Here is a 22,206-nt window from a genome sequence, read left to right on the forward strand (position 1 = left end):
TAAATGATTTGCTCATGATCACAGAGCTAATCTCTCACAGCCTGGCTCTTGCATCCACTCTTTGAACCTACTACTCTTTGCTACTGGTTTATGTACAGATCCCCAGCATTCCCTTGGAGATTCCATGCCTGATTTTACAAAATCTCTCTCCCCAAGTATCACACTTTCTGCTGGGCGGTGGGCAGTGTGCACATCCCTCTGAAATGTCCACGTGGCTCCTGGGATGTCCGCTGGCTGTCACAGGTTCACAGGCGTCCCTTCTGTAGGAGACCTCAGTATCTGACTTTCTTTCTCTTCCAGAATCAGGGCATAAGGAAGCAATTTCTACCCATACAGACTTTAAGACATAAAATTGCAGCACATCACAAACTCTTCATCCTTGTATGAAGTGCCCTGCCTCCACACAAACAAGGAAACCATCTTGGGATCTGTCACCAATCAGGGTGAGTTTGCAAGGAGTCTTCCTGGCCCTTGGGAACAGGGTCATGAATTTTTTAGATAGTTGGCTGGAGTGGCTCGGAGCTGGAGGACAGACCTTCCGGTGAGTGTAGCAAACTGGTCTGGAGAGAAGCCCGTGACCTTGACCTCCTTACCCTGGGATTCCAGGCGGGGACCTGAACATCTCAGGGTGCTTTCCTAGTCCTCTGACCTTCCTCAGGTCCCTCCCGGTGCTGGTTTCCCTGGTGAGAACTGGGCGAGCAGAGAAGGATTTACAGAAAGGCAGGGTGACTTGTCTTTCTGCTGTGAACCTCTGACTTGTGTTTGGGCCTCACTGTTATACACAGAGAAATGTCTCCAGCTCTTCCATGCCTCCTGCCAGCTTCCTGCTGGTAGTTCCCAAGGCCTTCTCCGCCCCCAGAATGCTTTTCCTAGATCCTCTTCCCACAGGGCCCCAAAGCTAAGCTGCCTGGAAGTAGTGGGAAGTGAATTCCTGCTATAACATCTAAATTCTCTGCACATTGCATTTTTATCTTCCTGGGGACATCAAAACTGAAAAGTTTAAGAGTAGGAGTGGAATGTCAGGTACCCTGCCGTGAGAGGGATGTCGGGGTCTGCTGTCTTAGTACATAATATCAGAGACCAGGTAGTTTATGATCACGATTTTTAGAGGCTGAAAGTCCAAGATCAAGGCACTGGCAGATCTGGTGTCTGATGAGGGCCTCTTTCTGGTTCCTAGAGAGCCATCTTCTCACTGTTTCCTCACATGGTCAAAGGACAAAAGCAGCATTCTGGGTTTTTGCTGTTGGTGGTAGATTTTTTTTTTTTTTTTTTTTGGTACTGGGGATTGAACCTAGCAGTGCTTTTATCACTGAACCACATTCCCAGAACATTTAATTTTTTATTTTGGGACAGGGTCTCACTAAGTTGCTGAAGTTGGCCTCAAACTTGTGCTCTTCCTGTCTCAGCCTCTCGAGTCACTAGGATTACAGGCAGGAGTCACCACACCCAGCTTCTGGGGCTTCTTTCATGAAGATACTAATCCTATTCATGAGGACTCTGGCCTCATGACCTAATCACTTCCCCAAATCCTACTCCTAATGTTATCACTTTAAGTTTTCAACGTATGAATCTGGGGGAATGCATTCTGTCTATAGCAGCTGTGGTCCAGTAGACCTTCCTACGTGTGGATATGCATCTGAACTTGGCCCTGATGTCAGGGCCAGGCCCACAGGTGTCCTCAAGTCCAGAATAAAAACCTTTACTTTAGAGCCACAGTGCTCCCCCTGTCCCCTGCCCCCACCACCGGTTTGTAGGATTCACTAAATCTAGGACCCAGATCCCGGTAGGCATGGGGTCCAGTTTAGGCAACTGGAGTAGAGGCCTTTGTCCAGTCGGGTATTTCCTCTGACATCCCTGGGCTAATGGTCAAGGCTCCAAGGTGGGTCTCTGCCAGGAAAACCTGAACTGAAGAGGAGGAGACTTGGCCTTCGGGGAAGAGGGCCTGTGTCCTGGCAGGCCGGAGGCTGGCTTCTTTTTGCTGCTGATTCTCTGGGTTAGTGCACTTTTGACCCAAGAGGAGGGAAAAAAGGGAACAAACAGTGGAACTGTGACTGTCAGATGTTGCGGCGGGAGGGACTTTTGAACCGGTGGGATGGTGACAGCCATCAGAGGCTGCTGTCTCCCCTGGCCCGTCCCCCTTCCCACCTCCTGCCCTCACCTCTGTCCTCCCTACTCTACTTCTGAACGCCAGCTGCCTGGGCAACACCTTTTGCTTCCCAAGCCTCCTTTGTTGTTTTTCCTTGATCCCTTTCTCAAAAACATTCTCCTCTCTTTCCCTCCGCTCAGTGCCAGACTCCTGGCATCTGACTTGCCGGCTTGCGCAGGCTGCCATCTCTCTCTGGCTCACCACGGTTTTATAATTGCCTCTGGTTAAAGTTTAAATAGATGGGTTTCAGCCCAAGAGAAAAATGTAAACAAGCCCTCTCTGCAGTCTCTCAGAACTGCTGGCCTCCAGTGCTTCTGGATTCTGTGCTAGGGATTCATCCTGCTCCTCCCTAACCCCGGGAGCTGAGACTGGACGCTGGCCTTTCAGAGCCACCAAGGCCTCTCTGAAGCCATCAAGCTATTGAGAGACTTTTAGATGGCCTGGCACTGTTCCTTTTAACTCAATCAAGCCAGCAGGATCCGGTTCCCATTCTAGCCAGGGTATCTGGTGTGATCAGGTGAAGCAGGGCAGCAGTCCTCATGGGCCGGCTTCTAGATAGGAAGGAAGTGACAGGGATTGTCATTTCCCTGCTGGAATTTTTTTCTCTGGGGGAGGATGGGGCTGGATTTGCCGCCCGCCCCGGGGTTTTGGTGGTTGAGATGGTCTCAGGAGTCATTAGAACGGGGCCATGTGGAGCCATCACAGCAGGGAGAGGTAGGCCAGGGTTGAGCTCCTGTGTTCAGGCACAGATTCCCTCCTTTGCTGTGATTGCTCAGAAATAAGCAGGCCTTCCTTTTTTTTTTTTTCTATTTTTTTTTAATTGTTGGGAGTTTTGATTTGTTTGAGTCTTGATTAAGAATATTGATTTTTCTGGGGCTGGGATTGTGGCTCAGTGGTAGAGCACTTGCCTGGCATGTGTGACGCACTGGGTTTGATTCTCAGCACCACATATAAATAAATGAATAAAATAAAGGTCCGTCAACAACTAAACAACAACAACAACAAAAGAATATTGATTTTCTATCTTTTTCTGCTTTGTGTACTTTGTGTACTTATGATCTGGTGTCAGATGGATTCAGCAATACCTTGGAATGGTTTAGTCACGAATTTGATTGAATGATTGCCTTCCCCTACTCAAAAACCTTCCATGTGTCCCTGTCTTCAGTTCAGGGTCTTATTCAAAACCTTCTAAGGCCTGGTTCTGTCTTCACCTTGCACCATGCCAGCCCTGATGAACTCAGGTGACCTCTTCCTCCCTACTCCTGTGACCCATTCCCTCACTCCCTACTCCTCTGCCCCACCCCTGCCCTGCTTAGCACCTGCTCAGAACCATCTCCCTGTGTTCTGTGGGGTCTCCTACCCTCCCTCAACAACCAGGGCCAAGCATCCTTCCTTTAGTTCTCCAACAGCCACGCCCAGCCCCTTTCCTGTAACCCTATTTCCTTGTCTGATTTTCAGACTGTTCCATCAGCCTTGCACTTGATGCTTAGCTCTTTGGTTGTAGGGTGATTTTGTTTTTCTATCCCCATCCTCATGTGTGACCCTCTGGTCAGTGCTCAATAAATATTTAATCTTTGTTTTTCAGCCTCTCTGAAAAGATGTCAATATGTTTAAAACAGAGGAACCAAAAGGAGTGAAGAAAGAATTGGGGAGTCATTAGATTTGGGTTCAAACCTAAGTTCTGCTGAGGTTAGTACTAGGACTGCTTCCCGGTCACCATCCTTTCCCACCTTTACTTTGCAGGTAAAATGAACACAATAAGCTGACTTCTATGGGGTTTTGTGCAAATTAAAATGAGATCTTTCAAGTAAAGAACCTAACATAGTTCCATCTCATCCTTATCCTCTCCTGATGTTAAAACAATTTGAATCTTATTAACCAATTTAAAAAGACAGGTGCCACGTTCTCCCATTACTCACACAGCCTTCCTCGTTGGAAGCATTTCTTCTCATTCACACTTGCAAGTTTTTGAAAGGCTATTTTTTGGGGGGTGGCACTGGACTTATTTATTGGTTATTAGAAGTTCTCTCAATGAGGCTGGGGTTATGTCTCAGTGGTAGAGCGCTTGCCTAGCATGCATGAGGCACTGGGTTCAATCCCTGGTACCGCATAAAAATAACCAAATTTAAAAAGGCATTGTGTCCATCTACAACTAAAAAAAAAAAAAAAATTAAAAAAGAAGAAGATGGGCTGGGGTTGTGGCTCACTGGTAGAGTGCTTGCCTTGCAAGTGTGAGGCCCTGGGTTTGATTCTCAGCACCACATAAAAAGTAAATAAATAAAAATAAAGATACTGTGTTCATCTACAACTAAAAAAATTAGAAGAAGAAGAAGGAGAAGGAGAAGGAGAAGGAGAAGGAGAAGAAGAAGAAGAAGAAGAAGAAGTAGTTCTCTCAGTGGTAGGGGTGAAGGTGAGGCAGCTGGTGTTCTTTATTGAGTTAATGTCACATGTCATCCATGGCGTAATGTCACCTCTTCACTGCCAATCTTAACTGGAAAGAGAGTCTTGAAATATCGGTACACGAATGTGCCCAGTCAGAAGGAAGCCTTGATCCTTCCCATTCGGTCCCTTCGTGCAGCCTCCCGCACTGGCTCTGCCATCTTTGACTTCAGTTGTTCAGCCAGCTTCTCCTTGCTCCAATGGCCATGAGAGCTTCCTTCGAAGCAGCATTTTTAGTGTCAGAGAAGTGACACTGGGAGCCCGCTGCTGCTTTTGTTGCCAGGGCTAGAGAACAGCTGGAGCGGTTTGAGCTCTCTGGGGGAGGCTGAGCGAGCCAGGCTGTGTGCGTGTGTGACTTGTGCGTGGTGTTTGTGTGAGTTGAGAGCGCGTGGGTGTGTGTCCTTGTGGATGGGCGGCCAGATGTTTACATGTAGGTGTTGCCACCGAAAACAGAAGTGGAGATTCTGAAAACAAAGTGGCAGCTCAGGACCTCACGGGCAGGAAAGGGGGAGGTTGAAACAGCCCCGACCAAAACAAAAACAGAGGAGGAAGTTGCATCAGAAGAGGAAGAATGCCAATGTCATGCTGAAGAGCCACAAATGTCACAAAATAAAAATAAAATGTGCTATTCCTATTTTACCTAGGCAAATACTGTTACACTGTTTTCCTCTTTACAGTGTGTAATAAGATTACCGAAATAATATTTTGTGCGGCAAAAGTGAAGAACAACCAGAGAGAGCCACCCACAAACAAAAATTGCTCTATTTTTAAAAAAAATTACATACATCATATTTTATTTATTTGGTTCAGTGATTGATTATAACTTTGCTCTCTAGCTGCATTTAAAGTTTCTTTTTCCTCCAGCACTTAAAACTATTAAAAACCAGTTATGAAACTGACTTATTGAAGAACATTTCAAAGGTCTTCTTACTATTAACACAAACTGAGAAATTCTAATAAAGGTGTTCAAATAATAGCAAAGTGACTGAAGATATCAAAGCAAGAAATAGAGATCCCAGGGATGTTATTTACTTTTTTTCATTTCAGTTAAAGTAGAAATGTTAGTCCCTTTACTGAAAACATTAAAAGGATAGTTTTCCTTTTGATTAGGTTCTCATAACTACACACATTTTTAAAAATATATATAGGACTGGTTTTAGATGTAGGGGTTCTATTTAAAAAAAAATTTTTTTTTAGTTGTAGTTGGACACAATATCTTTGTTTTATTTATTTATTTCTATGTGGTGCTGAGGATCAAACCCAGCGCCTCGCACGTGCTAGGTGAGCACTCTACCGCTGAGCCCCAGCCCCAGCCCCAAGATGTGGGGGTTTTATAAAAAGGTGATGTAATTCTGGGATGAACTTTGCATCTGGGGCTCAGCTAAGCTTTTTGGATCTATTTCTTTATAAGTATAGTCAGGGTTATTGGCTTTCTATCACCTTTCTAGAATTGTAATGACATCAAATGATTAACTGAGTTGCCAATTTTGCCAATAGTTAAATGTATATTGAATTTTTGGCAGTGGACTGGGCAAATATGTGCTCTGGCTAAAGTAATTCTCAACTGAATAAAGTTTTAAGCACATACACTAGTTGACCTGCAAATGTAGAAAGAAGCTTAGGTCAATCAGACAAAGACAAGCAGCCAGAAATGAGGAAATGGAACAACCAAGTATGCCTTTTGCTCTGTGTATATACAGTGGGTGCTCCCTAATAATGTGGAGGGCAAGCTGGAGTTGCAGCTCAGTGGTAGAGAGCTTGCCTTGCACACATGAGGCAATGGGTTTGATCCTCAGCACCACATAAAATAAAAAGTAAGTAAAATAAAGATATTGTGTTCATGTTCAATTAAAAAAATTTTTTTTAATAATGTGGAAGGAAGAAATGGATGGAATGTGTGAAGGAATAAGTATAATGAAAGCAGCTTGAATGCCTAATTCAAAATGAGGTTTAGATTTGGCTTCATGATAGGGTTATAGCATATTTTCCTTTGATTTTCAGAAGTTGTGAGACTCTTTAAAAAAGAAAATATCTATAAAATTAGTTGGGGGAAAAATGAAAATACATTCAAAACTAAGTTTTTAATTTTAAAAGTTTATTTATATATATAAACTTTATATATATGGTTATTATATGTAAATTAAACTATATATTTATATATTAATTTATATATATATATTTTTTTTTTCAGTGTTACTTTAGGAACAAAAAATTCATTAGGGGACTGAGGATGTAACTCAGTGGTTGACCACTTGCCTAACATGTCCAAGGCCCTGGGTTCAGTCCCCAGCACCACATATCACACACGTGTGCACAGACACACACATCCACAAACTGGGAAAAAATAGGTTTATTCATAAAATTATTAAATGTTTAGGGCTATAATCTATTCAAATAATAAAAATCCACTAATTTGAAATGACCTTTTTCTTCTTAAAACTAATTACTACTGGGGCTACAAGCTACTGTATTTTATGATAACAAATGTCATTTGGCTTTTGCAACTGAGAGGAAACCAGTAAAAAATTGGAGAAGAAATCATAAACATCATAATAAAAACAAACAGAAGCATTAAGTTTATTTTTTCTAGATCTACTACCTTCCATATAGCATTTATTTTTCAGAAAATATATAGAAATAAACATTTATTTTTAGAAAATAATTTAAAGGAGTGGGCAAGGAAGAGGGAGAGAAAGACCAAACCCATAGGCTGCAACATTTTTTCAAACAATATTTTTGTTTAACGAGTCAAAGTTCCCACATTCGCCCGTTTCTCTGCTTTCTGAACTTCCACATCTCTAGGGGCCCTCCACCTGGACATACAGTTGGCTTTCTGGGTCCACAGTCCAGCATCCTTGGATTCAACCAACCATTTCATTTCAACCATTCGAAGTCTTTGATTTCAAAAAAAAAATTGCATCTGTCCTGAACATACACACTGTTTTTCTTGTCATTATTTCCCAAACAATATAGTACAGCACCTATTTATACAGCATTTACATTGCTGAGGTATTTTAAGTAATCTAAGATGGACTTGAAGCATACAGAAAGATTTGCATAGGATATATGCAAATACTATGTCATTTTATATAAGGAACTGGAGCATTCTTAGATTTTGTTATCCCAAGGGGGTCCGGAAACCAATCCCCTATGGGTATGGAGGGAAGACGGTATTTCCTGACTTGGAATTTGCCCAAAATCTAAAACATTGCTCCAGAGGAATTACGCAAACTCCCTGGCCCAGCTTGTGTTCTCTTCTGATGGTGTTCTCAAGGAATGGGCAGGAGGAAAGATAAGGTGTGAACTAGGAGATGTTACGTTCTGTTTAACGTTGTGGATCTGTAGCTCTTTCTGTCAATGAGTTGCAGGTCATTCTTAAATTCTGCTCTTCTGCACTGAAGGATCTTAGCCTCTCTTCCCCTGGAGAGCCAAGGAACTTTGCTCTTTGCCCAAAATACCTTTCTCACCCGAAGCAGTTTCCCCTCCTCTGAGAAATGCTGTCGTGTCAGGCTGCACTGCCCTTGAACCAGACAACTTTCTCTGCGTGTCTTTATCTGTCTAAATAAAGCTAACCTACATTTGCTGTCTAATTCATTTGGATGCTTGCTGATGCTATTTAAAGCATCCCTCAAGGCCCAGAGGAAAACAAGATGCATTATCTCCAGTTGGGAACCTTTAGGTTTGCTGGTCATTTAAGGAATTCAAGAATCTTAAGAATTCATTCAGTCTTCACTGGTGCTGATGCAAAGGACAAAGGAACTCTGGATTTTTATTCTAGACAGCTTTCTTTGACTTTATGCATGCCTGGGATCATTTCACAGAGAGGTAGTTACGAAGTCAGTCTCTCTGTGTGTGTGTCTGTCTGTCTGCATCCTGCTCCTCAGGCTTCATGAAATCAACTTTCTGAAGATTTATTGCTTCTCAGGCTTCATGAAATCAACTTTCTGAAGATTTATTGCTCCTTAGAATATATTTTTCATTCTAGACTCCGATGATCGGTTAGTCCACTGTGTGAGCTTACTTATCTCGGGGAACAAATGAGAAAATTCAAAAGCTGCTGTCACCTTCATAAGGAGCCTTTTGATGAGTTTTTGACTTGTTTCCACCTCTCCCTCTCCAGATACCATATGTCCTTTCATTAGAGAACCCTGACATTTCTACATTCCAGAAAAGAAAAGGAAATTCTACAGGGAACGGAGCAGAACACTGGTGTTGTAAATAGGACTCCACTGTGAATTCATGTACGACTGAGAGTTCAGAGAGGCTTCAGATCTGTTGTTTGTTTTTCCAGATCCGGCATTTCTGTGGGTCTGTTGGCTTGCTGGTACAATGGGGTTGTTTTAACCATTAGTGCCCCGCTTCTACCTTAAGCACAAGCTTATTATCAGCATCCACTTGTTCAGCCAGGATTCTGTGACGTCCATTGCAGTGGGTGAGTCAGAAGCCACAAGCTAACAGGTCTATTCCTTCCCACTGTCACCTAGGAAACCATCGCATCATCCACAGGAAATGCAGGCCCCGATGGGGGTGTGCCCGGATCGGGTTATAAAGCTGGCAAAGAGTTTTTCAAAGGAGGTCAAATAATAACATGCAGAATCTTGGTCTAAGGTGGGAGGTGAACCCAGCCTCTGAGGCATGGATTGAGAGCTGTGGGGCAGAAATAGCAGGAGAAATTAATCAGCGCAAAGCACATAAGATGTCTGCTTTATAAGAAAGTGATCACGGGCAAGAGACATACAGACATGATTTGATTCCCCCAGGAAGCAGTATTTATTTACCCGATGGCTGAGGGTATTTGGGGAAGGTGCGGTTGTACAGTGTGCAAAATGAGATGAAGAAATTGACAACACATCAAACCAGGCTTTTCTGTTGAATGAAATGCATGTCTCTGTTTCATGGTCATTATCCCTTAGCTTAAGAAGGTGCTAGGCAGTACCTTGGAGAAAAGCACATAGCGCCCACTGTTTTGTTCTTGTTTGCTGGTGCTGTGCCTGATTTTTTTTCTTTCTTTGGCTGCTACAGTCCTTGATCTGTATATCCCAGTTCACTGCACAGTATTCAGATACCTGTGGATAAGCTTAGTGCAGCTGAGAAAAATTACCTGTACCATTTCATGTTGTTCCAAGCTTGATGGGAAGCTTTACATTCCCATTGCTGCTATGAGTCATTCTACGTCAAAAGATGTGTACCCCCAGGTGTTTTGAGGAGAGAGGAGAGGTAGAAAGCTTGATCACAAACTCAGGGAGATTTAACAGGTGATATGGCCGCCTTAAGAGATTAGGCTGCTTTGACTGAAGGATGGTGTCTAAGAGAGGCAATGGGTTCCAATACCAGCTGGTCAGGTGCATGTCAAGAGTACGTCCATCCTGAGTACCCATTGAAGGAAGAGCAATGGCAAACCTGAGTGTGTTCAGAGGAGGGCAAAGATTGTGATGACAGTTCTAGAAACTGTAACCTTAGGACAATTAAAGAGCATTAGTCTACTTACCCTGAAGGCCAGAGGATCTGTCATGGAAGAGATGGGAATGGGTATCCTCAAACAGTTGAAGTGCTGTCTCAAAGAGGGTTCAGACTGATTTCGTGTGCCCACAAAGAGTGATCATAAATTGTTACAAGTTAAAGGGTGGTGGAGTTTAGCTCCATATAACTAATTTTCTAATCATTTAAGCTGATCAAAGTGTATTAAACTGACTAATACAACAGTGAAATAATTTTGTACCTTTGGAGTTGTTCCAATATTCCCTTATTCATCCAAAAGCATTCATTGAGTACCTGCCATATGCCAGACATGTTAGGTACTGAAGATACAAAGATGACTAACATAGTCACTTCCTCCAAAGGAATTGCAGTCCAGTAGAGGTTCTGTGATCATTTATATGCAGGGATTGTATTTTAGTACATTTTATGTTACTATAACAAAGTACCCAATGCTGGGTAAAGGAAAGAGGTTTAAATACCCTCACAGTTCTGGAGGTCCCAGAGGACAGTACAGTCTCTGCTTGCCTCTGGCAATCGTATTACATCCCAACATGGCAGATGGCATCATGGTGGAAGTGTGAATGAGAGAGAGAGAGAACACATGGCCAGACAGGAAGCAAGAGACAGAGAGTTGAGACAGTCAAACTTGCTTTATAAAAACCCATTCTCAGAAGAACTCATCCATTCCACGAGACCAGCGTTGTTATTCTGTTTAGTACCCTACGTCCTCATTATCTTCTAATAGGTCCCACCTTTTAAAGGTTCTACCACCTCAACAGGAAAATTCACATAATATTCAAAGCATGTCAGACAGGATGAGCAGTAATGTAGAATGTTGTGGAAGAGATTCATGCTTTCATGCCTTGCACAGAAGATTAGATGAAGGCACTTTGAGATTGCTGTCTGTGTTAATGAAGGCAATACTGGCTGCTGTGACAATCAACCCCACAATGTCTTGTGGCTCATGAAACATGATAGGAAGCTTTTGTCCTCACCATACACACCCAAAATGGTTATTTCTGATGGTGGGTGTCTTGCTTCTAAATGGTAATTCAAAAACCCAGTTCCTTCCAATTGGTGATTCTGTCATCTTCAACTTGCAGCTTACGGGGGAAATTCTAGGCATTGGCATTTTGTTGATAGATGGGAGAGAACATGGAGGATCTGGGGGGTTTGGTTATGAGTTGGACCTAGAAATAATGCTCAGATACTCTCCTCCCATTCTATCCAATGGAATTTAGCTGCATGTCCACACCTAACCAGGAGGCAGGCGTGAAAGGCAATCTGGCACGTGTAGCTCAGTGGCAGGACACTTGACCAGCAGGTGCAAGGTCCTGGGTTCAATCTCCAGCATTGGGGGGAAAAAACACAAACCCCTCAACTGGTCGAGCTATTTTGCCAAAAAAGAGCAGAAACTGGTTTCAATGTCTGGTGGCAGAACCAAGATAAGGAATTTGGGTTGGGTGGGGGGGGGGGCTGAAGAGATGGGCAGGGTGCTCCATTTATTTATTTTAATATTTTATTTTTATTTATTTATTTTCTTTTTTGACTAATAAAATATGTATTTATGGCATACAACATGCTTTGATATATACATGCACTGGGAAATGGTTAAATCATGTTAATCGACGTATTCATTGCCTCACATAGTTATTTTAAAAACCATTTTTGTGGTAGATGGACAGAATGTTTTTATTTTATTTATTTGTATGCGGTGCTAAGGATCAAACCCAGAGCCTCACACATGCTAGGTAAGTGCCCTGCCACTGAGCTATAGGCCCAGCCCAGTTATCATTTTTTTGTTGTGAGACAAAAGTTTTAAAAAAAATTTCTTGTTTAAGGCCAGTATCATCATGTCCCATGTTTACAGTAAATGTCTTCCTATTGAAGGTCTCTACTCAGATGTATTATTATTACTTATGGTTGTTGTTGTCCAGCGGTGCTAGGAATCAAACTCAGGGTCTTGCACTTATGAGGCAAGTGTTCTACCACTGAGCTATACCCCAACCCTCAAGGTATAATGTTAGCTCAAAAAAAAAAAAAAAAAAAAGCAAGGTAGAGCATGAAGCAGAGTATGCTACTTTGTGTATGAAAATGAAAGCAATAATACTATTTGCATTTGTTTTCACATATGATGGAACACTGGAAAAGTGAAAGAAACCACAGAGACCCGGATAAAGGCAGAGGGAGGATGGAGACATCAGTGGGAATGAAAGTTTATGTATTCCTTTAAATACTCATTTATTACTTATTTATAAAAATATATAATTTTAAAAAACCAATTTTATTCTATTGCAGGAGAATGTTTCACTGACTGACCTCCTTTGCGTTCAAATGAAGAAAAGTCAACAATAAAATTTCTTGGGAATGTAAGCAGGACATAACTTTTGAGCCTGAGGTATAAATAATGATGAATTCTGTGTCTTTCTTGTTATACTATACCGGATGAATTAGAGTTTTTGAAATAAAATAAAAGAATATTAATGCAACAGCTTGGTTTTATGTGAAATCATCTAAAAGTCTAGAATGCTTTCATATTCAACATTCTTTGTTTATTTTCATAACATTCCTGAGTTAGTCAGTTTTCTGTTACTATAATAAAATACTTGAGATAATTAATTTATGAAGAGAAAGGGTTTATTTGGACTCACAGTTTTGGAGATTCCAGTCCATGATTGGCTAGCCCTTTGTCTTTGGGTCTCTGGAAGCGCTGCATAACATGGTGGAGAAGGAGCTGGGGTCCCACAGTTTCCTTTGAGGGTCCACCTCCAATAATCTAAGAACCTCTCAGTAGGCCCTACCTCTCAGAGATTCTACCACTTCCAGATGATTTCACTCTGGGGACCAAGCCTTTAATACATAGATTTTTATTTTTTGCTACATTATAGCAATTTATAATAACTATTAATGTTCAAATTAATATCTTGTTTTTGTAGGATTCTGTCAGAACCAAGAGTAGGAGTTCAATTGTCTACAAATTCATGTTAGAATTATAGGCCAATGCTTTTTAATTTTGAGTAGACTGATCATTGGAAGTATGTGATAAATATCTTTTATGTTTCACAACATTTTGAACCCAGGGGCATTCAACCAATGAGCTACATCCTCAACCCTTTTTATTTTTTTTATTTTGAGACAAGGTCTCTCTAGGTTACTTAGGACCTTGCTAAGTTGCTGAGGCTGGCTTTGAACTTGCAATCCTTCTGCCTCAGCTTCCTGAGCTGCTGGCAATATAGGCATGTGACCCCACACCCTACAGCCAGGTGAATTAATTGCAACTGGTATGACCTCAAATTTAGAGAAGCAAAAACAATGGTGGCCACTATTGATAAAGTAAAAAACCTTATGAAGCTTGCAGCTGTGGCTCAGTGGTGGAGCGCTCGCTTAGCACGTGTGAGGCCCTGGGTTCTATCTTCAGGACCACATGGAAAGGTAAGTAAATAAAATACAAAAAAAAAAAAAAAGGCTGGGGATATGGCTCAGTGGTTGAATGACCCTGAGTTCAATTTCTAGTACCCAAAAGGGGGAAAAAAATACACACACACACACACACACACACACACACACACATACACATACATATCAGGGCTGAAGTTGTGGCTTAGCGGTAGAGCACTTGCCTAACACATGTGAGGCACTGGGTTCGATCCTCAGCACCACATAAAAATAAATAAACAAAATAAAGTTATTAAAAAAAATAATGAAAAGATGGGGGAAGCAGAACTCTCAATATGTAAAGCACTATTACAACTCACAGTTGCCATTTTTTTTTTAGTTGTAGATGGACACAATACCTTTATTTTATTTATTTATTTTTACGTGGTGCTAGGGTTGAACCCAGTGCCTCACACATGCTAGGCCAGTGCTCTACCACTGAGTTATACCGCCAGCCTGACCAATTTTCTTTTTTTCTTTTTTTTTTTTTTTTTTGGTGGTGCTGGGGATTGAACCCAGGGCCTGTGCATGCAAGGCAAGCACTCTGCCAACTGAACTATATTCCCAGCCCCTGGCCAATTTTTTAATAGAAATGTTTTCAATAAAAAAATGGCAACAGACATAAATGAAATTTATAGGAAAAGATCTAAGTAACAATTTATAAACTTTAGAATTATTTGTTTCTTCTAAAAAATGAAGAGATATAAAATAAAAATGGTACCTAGTAGACTATAAAAAACAGTAACTGGTATCAACAATTGGTGGCAATAGGAATATTGGTATTTTTTCTGGTAGAAATATTAGTTACCAAAACCTTTCCACAGGTAAATTTGAGAACATAGTAAAATGTTAAACATGTTTACATACTATAACCTGTAACTTCACTCTACTAATTTATCCTAATAAAATATTCAGAGGGGGGCTGGGGTTGTGGCTTAGGGGTAGAGTGCTCGCCTACCACATGTGGGGCCCTAGGTTCGATCCTCAGAACCACATAAAAATAAACAAATAAAATAAAAGTTAAAAGGAAAAAGAATCCTTAAAATACAAGGAAAAAAATATTCAGAGGAACATAACAATTTATGACAAATGATATTAATACCAGCATCCTTATGAGATAAGCAGAAGATGGATCAGGTGACATACGGAAATGGGATACAGAGTCACCATTAAGAATTTATGTTAGCTGGGCACAGTGGGGGCACGCCTGTAATCCCAGCAGCTTGGGAGGCATGAGACAGGAGGACTGTGAGTTCAAAGCCAGCCTCAGCAATTTAGTGAGGCCCTAAGCAACACAGTGAGACCCTGTCTCTAAATAAAATACAAAAAAGGGCTGGGGATGTGATTCAGTGTTTAAAAGCCTCCGAGTTCAATCCCTGGTACAAAACAAAACAAAATTAAAAAAAAAAAAAACTTATGTTACAGAACCAGCTAAAAGCTAAAGGAAAAATCTGACTACCCAATGTTCAGTGAAAAGGCATGATTTTTAAAAAATACAGTGAATTCTGTTAGTGCATAAACTAAGACACATTGGTCCTTCAGAGCTTTAAAACTAGGCAGGGTTCTCTCCTTCTTGCTGATATCCATTCTCCTGGGCTACTTTATTCAAACTAGACTAGTTCATACAGACGTTGAAAATCGGAAAAAGCAGCACTTGGTGAGTTTTGCCAAATGTCAAAGAATTCCGCCGGGTGCAGTGGTGCTCGCCTACAATCCCAACAGTTTGGGAGGCTGAGGCAGGAGGATAGCAGGTTCAGAGCCAGCCTGGGTAACCTAGTGAGACCCTGTCTCAATATAAAAAGTAAAAAGGAATGGGGGCGTAGCTCAGAGGTAAAGTGCTTACTTAATGCATGTGAGGCCTGGGTTCAACCTCCAGCACTACAAAAGGAGAAAGCAAAACAAAACAAAAAAACTCCTTAGCAACTCCAATGAGGGAATTTAATTTTGTGTAGAGGGAATTTAATTTTGTGTAATCTAACAGGTCTTTTTTTGTTGCTGTTGTTCTTTTTAGTTATAGACGACAGTAGAATCTATTTTGATACGTTTATATACGCGGAATATATTTTATTCTATTTAGGATCCCAGTCTTGTCGATGTACACAATGTTGAGATTCACTGTGCTGTATTCATAAATGTACATAGAAAAGTTATGTCAGATTCATTTCACTGTTTTTTCCTATTCCTATCTGTGGCCTTCCCTTCATTCCCCTTTGTCTAATCCACTGAACTTCTATCATCCCCCACCCTTATTGGGAGTTAACATCCACATATCAGAGTAAACATTTGACCTTTGGTTTTTTGGAATTGGCTTATTTCACTTAGCATGATTGTCTCCAGTTACATTCATTTACCAGCAAATGTCATAAAAGTCATTCTTCTTTATGGCTGAGTAATAGTCCATTGTGTACATGTACCATAATTTCTTTATCCAATCATCTGTCGATGGTCATCTGGGTTGGTTTCATAGCTTAGCTATTGTGGAACCATCCCTGGCATTCAGCAAAGATTTCAGAATGAGTATTTACAGTATACCTGGATTTTAAATGCTTGCATATAATTTTAGCCCTTATCTGAATAATTATTTGGATCATAGGCATTCAATGTTGTTGACAATTCTCTAATCACACATCCAAACTAGTTTCTATATCTTGGATGACGTTTCCTCATCTCTTGCAAACTGATGTTCAATGTTGCAAGACCTAGACAAAGTTTTTCACATATTTTGAGACTCTCTTTGATTTTCAGGATCACTCCTGTGGGTTGGGGGTGTAGCTCCGTGGTAGAGCACTTGCCTAGCATGTAAGAGGCACTAACATTGCAAAGAACACAGAAAGAATAACTCCTGCTTATTTGACCCACGTGTAGCCTCAGGGTACACATTCTTGCCACATTCATGTTGATCTCTTTATTATCATCATAATCATAAGCCTCTTCCTGATAGCATACTCAACATTCTCATTGCTTTTGCAATAATCAGGCCTATTGGGCTTTATTAATGTTATGAAACACCTAGCACTGAGTACAGAAAACCTGCTGGTAGCAGAAAACTAGTTAACGGAGACTAAAACCACCTTAACCAACCACTGTTGCCATGGGTTGGGAGCAGGTGAAGAGGAACTACTTCTGCTTTTAGAGCTAAGTATTTCTCATCTCCACAAAAGTTCACACGTTGACAAGCTGCCAAAGAACCTGTGCCTTTCCCAGGCATGGTACCACTCTAGTGAAGTGCACTGGAGACAATAACCATCAAATTACATAGAAATAGGTAATCAACCAAAATAATTTTTAGATAGCTGATTTGATTCACATTGACTGAATTAGACTGAGACCATGGGTTTGATTTTTGGGGGGGTTATTTAGCACATGGAGAAAACCCGGGTATTCTCTACCTATATCTTGCCATCTTGCAAATACATGCTCTCCAGAAGGCCTATCTACATTCTTTCTTTTTTTTTTTCTTTTTCTTATTTGGAGCCTGGATTGTAACTAGGGTCGCTTAACCATAAAACCACATCCCCAGCCCTTTCTTGTATTTTATTTAGAGACAAGGTCTCACTGAGGTGCTTAGGCCCTCACTGTGGCTGAGGTTTTGAACTGTAATCCTCCTGCCTCAGCCTCCTGAGCTTCTGGGATTACAGATGTGTGCCAGCACCTTGTCTGGTCATATCTTTTCCATGTGGTCCTTATAGGGCAATGCTGTCACTAGCCTTGATAACAGTATGCAACCTGGCATCTCCAAATTCAGAATCTCAATTAGCCATTAACTAGAGAGAAGATACCTCCGTTGTATGTTTAAAAAATTTTAAGGTATATTTCTAATCATAGGTTGGATCAAATGGAAAATACTAATGAAACGGAAAATACTAATGAAAATCAAGAGGCTCACTTTCCTTGTTGAAAGTATTACAAAATTCAACGTTGGTACCTGCTTCTTCCCCTCTACTCTCCAAGGACCTGATGACAATTAATTCCTATTGAGTCCGTCCGTATTCTGTGATTTGCCAGAGAGCAGGGCAGTGTCACTGGAGAATGTGACGCGTTTCTCAAAGCACAGAAGGCTATAGATTATAACTCCGCTTCTGGCCTCAAATGTAATTTTCTCCCTCAATTTTCAGGACCCACCCCTCCCTCCAGCACCGGAACGGCAGGCAGTTCTCTAAATAACACCATGTCCCTGGCTGCCTAGCTCCCATTTGAAGGGTTCAGCGGGGCTCCTTTGAGGTCTGTCCCCCACCACCCTCCCTCTCGCAGGCGTCTCGGTCTGAGTCTGAGTCAGCCTGTGAGTCACCTCACTCATTAGCAGAACTCAAAATGCCTCTTCATCCTCTAGATCCCTTTTGTCTCCCTTCTTCTAACTGGTTTCCTGGCAGCCTAGGGTCTGGGGACAGACAACCTTGAAGCCAGGGGCTGGACTGCTCCTAGGCTGGGCTGCTCAGCAAGGAGATTGGCAGACGGCAAGTGGAATCAGAACAAGGACACTGTTGCTCACGGTGGCCTCGGGAGGACTCAAGTGGCCAGATTTGGCATCTCTGCCTGTGTCAGTTTATAGGACAGCACAGGGGTCCTTGGATCTTGGTCCTGTCTCTTCTCTTCTGACCCTTCCTCTCCCCACCTCTCCTGTCCCTGCACACCCCCCTCAGGGGTCAGATGGTGAAAACTTGGGGGCTCCACTCTCTGGGGAAGTACCGGGGAAGAGAAACCTCCCTATGGTGGTGGGCACTGAAACTCCCACCTTTTCAGATCTCTTGTTCTCGTCTGTGCTCACTTGATTTTACATTCTTTTTGTGAAAGATGAACTGGAAAGGTCGAAAGAGAGGAGTTATGTTCTGTTGGTGCCTCCTGGGCACACCGAGAAGCCCAGTGAAATGATACTAATGAGAAACTCTAAATTCACTGTAGCCACCTCGGTACCAATGCACTGTTATTAATTCATTAATCTTACTTAGAGCCTTTGTAAAATGGGTGACGCTTTACTCAACTGACTACAACAGTTGCATTAAATCTGATGATTTAGCTTTGAAAGGGACCCCAGAGACCATCCTGTCCACCTTTCACTCAATGAGTCAACATTTACTGGGCACCTTTGAGGAGCAAACCCTAAGCCAGATGCCATAGGGCAGTACTTCTGCCTGTCGCTGTCACTGTGTGCACATGTCACCTGGGAAACCTGTTAAGATGCAGATTCTGATTCAGGAATCTGGGTGGGGATCAGGAGTTCTGCATTTCTATAAGTTCCCCAGAGATATCCATGCTTCGACCCACAGACCACACTTTTGAGTATCAAAACTCTAGGGACTCTGCAAATAGGGACTTTGCATACAGCCAGATAAGGCTCAGCCAGGCTCCATGGCCCACACCTGTAATCCCAGCCACTCTGGAGGTTGAGGCAGGAAGATTGCAAATTTGAGGCCAGCCTTAGCAACTTAGTGAGATCCTATCTGAAAATAAAAAAAGGCTGGGGGATGTAGCTTGGAGGTAGAGCATGCTGGGGTCCAACCCCTGGTACTGTGGTGGGTCCAGAGGGCAGACAAGGCTTGACTTTGTCCTTGAAGAACCTCACGAGGCCCACAGGCTCCCAGCTAAAGGATGCTTCCCTCCATAATTCTCCTTTTCTGCCACTTATATTTATTCATGAGGCCCAAACAGTGCCAACCTGTTCTTCCAATGGTCTCTGCTTTCTCTCATCATTAGCCCCAGTGTAGATGTTAAAAATTGCAAGATTTAGGTTTGAGTGTAGGACAAGAAAAAGGGCTCATATATCTTCAATCTTATCTATGATATCTAGGCTATCTCAAATTACTCTCTCACATTTGAGGCAGAACCTACCCAACAACAAAATATTTCTTTAATCATTACAGTGATCTCCTTTTATGATTGGACAGTTCCTGTCCTTTGCTAATTTTTTTTTATTGTTGTCTTTGTCTCTTAATTATTAAGTTGTGATTTCTCTTTATTAAGACATTAAAGAGAATAAAGTTTTCTTTCCATTTTTTTTTTAAACTTCATCTATTACTTTTGGAGTTTGCAATTGTTGTCTCTAGACCAGCATTAACTTTTTTCTTGTTAATCTGAGCAAGCCCCCTTTCTTCCTTTCCTATAAATGTGACCGTCTAACTTCTGATCCTGGGGCAGTGTGAAGAGAAAGTGCACGTGAGATCCTGCCGGACAAATACAGAACGTGGTTAGTTTATTTTCAGAGTTGTATTAATCCCATTATTTTACTGAAACTAGTAGGAGACACAGAGGCCTGGTGTTGATAAGTTCCAGTTTTGTTTTTGTTCTGCTTTGAGTTTGGTTTGGGTTAAATAAACATGGATTGAGCACTTATAAGAACTCTGAGTTCTGTTTTAGGTTCTTGTTCAGAGTCTTCGGGCCGAGTCAGAACCTGCTTGTGGAGAGTGTCGTATGTGCAAATGTGCTCCTGCTTTCAGTCTGCCTTTTGCCTCCCGGGCCACCCCTCAGTTGTCAACAGGTAACCTCTTCCACCAGAGCATGTCCAATTGTGAAACTGCCTCAGGACTGAGGTTTTTGCCCTGGTTGTTTTTTGGTTCCCACATTTGCTGTCTCATCTCTGTTGGAGGCTTTTATTTGTTAAAATTACTTATCTCTATAGTAGAAGTTATAAGAGTACTAATATTCTCATTTAGATTGACAGGTTTTTGTTTTAATTTTACTGGGAAACCTTTTACTCTTCCTTGCCCTCCTATCTAGAGTGTTCAATGCCTTTAAATTCTATCCACTATTGTCCATTAAAAAAATTATATATATGTATATATTTATATGTTATATTTTGCTATCTGTGACATACAAATATATAATACAATAAAATACAAATATACACAAAACCATTAATGGTAAAATATAAATATACAATATATAAATATAAATGCCTGAAGGCAATGTGTTTTGCCTCTGATGGGTGTTTGTTCTCTGAGAGTATCGAAGCAAAGAACCTCTAAAGGCAAAAATTTAACAATCATCCAGTTTGAGAATGCTCCCCCACCCTTGCTGGTACCCCCATTATTCCTTCCACACACCAATGTACCTCTGAGTCCCTCCACTGAGCATAGATAAAACAAGAAAAAGTCAATATTATTGAATCCCATCCATTTGCCAAGCACTGTGCTAAGTGCTTTCACCTACGTTTTCTCATTTAATGGATCCTTTGCTTACTGACTGCGGAGGAGAGAGTGACACTGCACCTTTGAAGGCTCCCTCCTTCTGCCACAGGCCTTCCTTCTCTGTCTGTGACAGCCTTACACCGGGAGCAAGGGAACTCGGTGTGAGACAAAACCCCCTCTTTTCTCATCTCATCCAGCTCCATGGCAAAAGTTGGTTCCTCATTTCTAGAAGATGAGAGATGCGTTGATTTAGGAAAAAGTGAGTGGGACAGGCTGCCTGCTGCCTAATACCACCCTGTGTACCCACGTGGGTGGGCACCTGCCTTTGTTCTGGCTTCTCTCCCAGACAAGCTTTGCATTCTCTGGGAACAAGGATCCACATAAGTTCCACTTCTCCCCTGACCGACTGATTGACTGATCTCTGAGCACAGGTCATTTATCACCACCACCACCCCCGACCAAAGGCCAAAAGTAAGACACAGTCTCCTGGAGATACTTACTGGTCTTATCCATTCCTGAGATCACCTGCCATTTTCTCCTCTTACGGGGATTCAAATCTTGGACACCACTAAGGAAAACATTGCCAGAGTGAGGTTGCACCAGCACTGAGAAAGGAATCTTCCCCTGGCCATGGGAGGAGGCCCGTCTCACTATCTCAGCTCTTAGGAATGGCTCTCCAGCTGCTGACAGAGCTACAAGGCCAGAAAAGTCCTCCCTGGTGACTAACAGAAAGGAGGCAACCAGAAGTAACCAGAGCTGAGCAGAGGCGACTGTCCCTATTGTAGAAGTGTCCCCAAAGACAGTGGCCAGCAGTGCAAGTCACCAGGCATCAGCCGTGTGACAGAGTCATAGCTGGCCCATTCTGGTGGACGATTGGCACTCAGCAAAAGAAGACTCTGGAAAAGAATGTACTGATCATCAGCATATGGTGACATTTTTATTCTAGAGACTTCTTATTCATCCTTTCACGTATACAATGGACGTGTGAATGAGTGTGCTAGGTGCTAAGCTGGAGGTGGGCATGCTCAGTGCCCCCCAGGGGTTGACGGTTGAGCAGAACGGAGATAGACACAGGAAGCATTAGGAGAAAACAGCAGAGGCACTTAACAGGGGACTGAAGAGTCAGGAGAGCCAATAATGTGCACAGGGCTTATATAAAGGGACAGGAGATGGACACTGCAGGAGGAGGGGCCAGCAGGGCCAAGTCACAGAGGTGAGACTGTGACTCACTGCAGAAGCAAAGGGTGTTGACCATTGTGGTCAGATAGGCAGGGAAGGGGACAAGAGGGAAGGCTGGGGAGGGGAGCAGAGGTCAGGCCATAAAGGTGTGGTCTTGCACGTCATGCTAGAGGGTCTGAAGTCTGTCTCGAGGGTCAAGAACCTATAACTGGCTTTTTGTGGGGAGAGGTCAGGGGCTGCTTTGATTTCTTTTGCACCTTGGGTGTTTATTGTCATCGTTGTTTTGGAGTTAGGGGTTGAACTCAGCACCAAGCATGTGCTAAGCATGTGCTCCACCATAAACCATATCCTAGGCTTATACCTTGTGTTTATAGGGGAAACAATGAAATAATTATCCCTTTAACTTTC

At 42.2% G+C, this 22,206-nt stretch overlaps 1 protein-coding gene across 14 annotated transcripts in view; it reads left to right on the plus strand.

Moving 5' to 3' along the window:
- Nucleotides 1–22,206, plus strand: part of Mkln1 (muskelin 1) — a 302,986-nt gene that overhangs the window by 64,951 nt on the left and 215,829 nt on the right. For 3 of the 14 annotated variants that reach the window (XM_078040552.1, XM_078040550.1, XM_078040554.1), the window contains 2 exons: nucleotides 12,362–12,461; nucleotides 19,850–19,970. The exons of 1 other annotated variant lie outside the window; for it this stretch is intronic. The gene's annotated coding sequence lies outside the window, so the exon portion shown is untranslated. Of the gene's footprint in view, nucleotides 1–300; nucleotides 444–3,731; nucleotides 3,836–12,361; nucleotides 12,462–13,282; nucleotides 13,496–19,849; nucleotides 19,971–22,206 lie in introns of those variants that run through there. 10 more of the 14 variants (XM_078040549.1, XM_078040547.1, XM_078040551.1 and 7 more) reach the window with 6 other exon arrangements.

This window comes from Ictidomys tridecemlineatus, chromosome 2 (assembly GCF_052094955.1).
Source record: "Ictidomys tridecemlineatus isolate mIctTri1 chromosome 2, mIctTri1.hap1, whole genome shotgun sequence".
Classification (NCBI taxonomy): Eukaryota; Metazoa; Chordata; class Mammalia; order Rodentia; family Sciuridae; genus Ictidomys; species Ictidomys tridecemlineatus.